Source organism: Octopus bimaculoides, chromosome 8 (genome assembly GCF_001194135.2).
Source record: "Octopus bimaculoides isolate UCB-OBI-ISO-001 chromosome 8, ASM119413v2, whole genome shotgun sequence".
Classification (NCBI taxonomy): Eukaryota; Metazoa; Mollusca; class Cephalopoda; order Octopoda; family Octopodidae; genus Octopus; species Octopus bimaculoides.
The window spans coordinates 65,035,984-65,039,749 of record NC_068988.1 but is presented as its reverse complement, the minus strand read 5'-3'; positions in this window follow the sequence as shown (position 1 = coordinate 65,039,749).

Below are 3,766 nucleotides of genomic sequence, written 5' to 3'. Positions count from 1 at the left end.
GTTGCCAGTGCCCCTGGACTGGCTTGTGCGGGTGGCACATAAAAGACACCATTTCGAGCGTGGCCGTTTTCGTGCAGGTGACACGTAAAAGCACCCACTACACTCTCTGAGTGGTTGGCGTTAGGAAGGGCATCCAGCTGTAGAAACTCTGCCAAATCAGACTGGAGCCTGGTGTTGCCATCCGGTTTCACCAGTCCTCAGTCAAATCGTCCAACCCATGCTAGCATGGAAAGCGGACGTTAAACGATGATGATGATGATGATGATATATATATATATACACACATACATATATATATATATATATATATGTATGTATATAATATTAAATATATGCATGTGTGTGTGTGTGTGTGTGTGTGTATATATATATGCATTAAATATATGTATGCATGTATATATATATATATTTATATGAAGCATTAAATATATGTATATACATTACTTATTAAATATGTGCATGGATATATGTATGTGTATATATATATATCATAAAGATAAAGCTGAATATTGACATTTTGAATGCATTTAGTATGTGTTTTTACATAAAGCTCTCATCAGTCAAAAAAAGTTTGAAGTATAAATGATAAAGTAAAACTTAGCCACATAAACACACACATGTGTGTGTGTGTGTGTGTATAGCAGTTGTCCTGATGGTCTTTGGAGAACCACCTACAAGCAGAGTGGAAAAAGGAAGGAAGATAGACAAAATGATGTTAGAGAGGGAAAATGAGACAGATAGTGAGAGGGTAGGTATATAAGGAAGTGAGAAAAGCAGAGATAGCCGAGTGGGATAGGAGGGATGACAATAAGTAAATAAATAGATAATACATGAATAAACAGACAATATATCTGAATGGCAAAGGATGGATGTGAAGGAAGGAGGGTGATAAAGAGAAAAGACAAATTACTTTCCAGATTTGTTGTCCCTTTATTCATGCATTTATCTGTTTATTTACTTGATGACCTACTGCCTACTCCTCTCATATATCTTTGACTTATCTCTTCTTACCTTCTCTCTTCTTTTCTGTCTCCTCTTACCTTTCTAACTCCACTATTTCCTTTCTATCTTTTCTCTCTCTCTGTCTCTGTCTCTTTCTCTCTCTCTCTCTCTCTCTCTCTCTCTCTCTCTCTCTCTCTCTCTGCTTGTAGGCAGGTTTCCAGAGACCATCCACACAAATACTACTTTAAGACCTAAACATTATTCTGATATTTATATTTTGAAATGTTTTGACTGCTGAGGAGGATAATTACCCAAAACACATATATTAAAAGCATTGCAAATATCAACATTTGGTTTTGTCTTTATTACATATTATACGACTCTTTTTCCCTAACAATCTAGCTTGTTGTTGCTTTGGTAACACAGTTAATACAACAATTTAGGTGTGGAATATTTCATCAGACCTTAGTCAAAAAATTATAATAAGGTGTATTGCTTCAAAGCATACCCTTTAATATATATAATTAAATATATAAAATCAATTATATGTGTGTGTATAGATGCATGTATGCATATATATATATGCATGTATGAATGCACAGACACACACACACACACACATATACGATTACTATGTGTGCAGGATATATCTCACAGGATGAACTGGGACTTTTGTCAGTGATGTAACCTGGAGTCATCAGGTGTTTCATGTCTCAACATCAGAAACCCTCACCCAGGTGGCTAAGCCAATGCTGATCAGTCCATGACTTGTTCTAGCAGGTAAAATCTATGGATCATCCTCCTAATCCAGTGGCTTCCTCTGCAAGCTGAACATTCCTCTTCTTTGTCGATCCTACCAAATTAGTCAAGTCACTTTGCAGAGTATACATTATGCAAAACTTCTATGGCCATTGAAAAATTTGTAATTAAATCTTTTTACAAAATTGTAAAATAAAAGCTTCTAATTTCACAGACAAAAGCCATTGAGCCTATTGTGTAGTGGTATCACAGTTGTCCAGTGTACAGCAAATATGTAGTTCAATTCCTGTTGGTGACCTTGCTCACATTTTTTTTTTTTTCCATTTAAAGGGTTTGTATTATAACCTATTATTTGCTTTTATCATTTGCTATATTTGCATTTATGCAACTTTGTATGAGGGTTCCTTTTCAAATTTCTCAATGCCTCAAAAAACATGATCCGAAGTAAACTTTGTTTGTATGCATGTATGTATAATGGGCACTCTGTTGAAATGGTCTGCTTGTGAAATTAATGTGCAAGTGACTGAGCACTCCCAAGATGTGTGTACCCTTAATGCAGTTCTCGGGGAGATTCAGTGTGACACAGAATGTGACAAGGCTGGCCATTTGAATTACAGGTACTACTCATTTGTGCCAGCTGAGTGAACTGAAGCAACATGAAATAAAGGGCCTTGCTCAAGGGCACAATGCAATACCAGGTATTGAACTCATGCTCTTATGATTGAGAGCTGAGTATTTTGACCACTAAGCCACACACCTTCACAATGACAATTATAGTTTTCTTTTTTGGTGATACACTGTTAAACAATTACCTAATTCAATTTATATATATATAATATATATATTGCATCATATGTAAACAAACATAAGTTTGTTTTTGAAGTACTGAAATGTATTGTAGCACAATTAGAGGGATATATTTTTCAGCACATAAATACTGATAGAACAGCATATATAGGATAAAATTCTTACAGAGCAGAAAAATCTGTCTGTAACCAGCCATGGCTGGTTGCTGACAGATTTTTCTGCTCTGCAAGGATTTTATCCTATATATGCTGTTCTGTCAGTATTTACATGTTGAAAAATATATCTTTCTAATTGTGATATATATATATATATATATATATATATATATATATATATATATATATATATATATATATACATATATATATATGTCAGTAAATGGTTGTGTTAACCGCACATGGAGAAATAATAGGAAAAGAAAAAATAATAATAATAATAAGGCAGAATGCTAAATTGAAAGCATATTTTAATATAGATGTGTATAAGGAAGATTAAAAAGGATTTCTAACCAGCTTTCATTGCATGGCAAACTTTCAAGAAGGGGGAAAATGAGAATAATGTTTTTTTACAAAAAAATAATAAATATATAAAAAATAAATATACCAATACATTATATTGTCTTTGAGCATTCAATTCACTATGGAATTCAGCAAACATCATCTTCCTTTTCTTGATCTCTTAATTATAAAAACACCCAACAACCAAATCATAACCGACATCTACCACAAACCTACACACTCAACAATACCTCCTCTTCAGCTCATGCCACCCAAAACACACCAAGATAAATATCCCCTTCAATTTAGCTAAAAGAATTTGCACCATTGTCTCTGACCCAACCACTTGAGAAATACGCCTACAAGACCTCAAAAAAACACTATTACAATGCCAATATCCCTCCACACTCAGACTTTGGAATAGAACGTGCCAAGGCACTTGACAAAAACACTCTGAAAACCACCCAACACAGTAACACACCTAACCCAAAAATAACTTCCTGTTGACAAAGAGTCCAGAGCTCCAACTAAAGAGTATAAAACCCACAGAATTGTCTCCCCTTATCCACATTTCCTGTTTGATACATAAACATTCAGCATTTTTAAACATGACACTAAACTAAAATACATGCATCCTAATCTTTCTAACAATTATCTACATGGATTACCATTGTTCTTTAAGAGCTCAAAGACAATATAATGTATTGGTATATTTATTTTTTTTATATATTTATTATTTTTTTTATATATTTATTATTTTT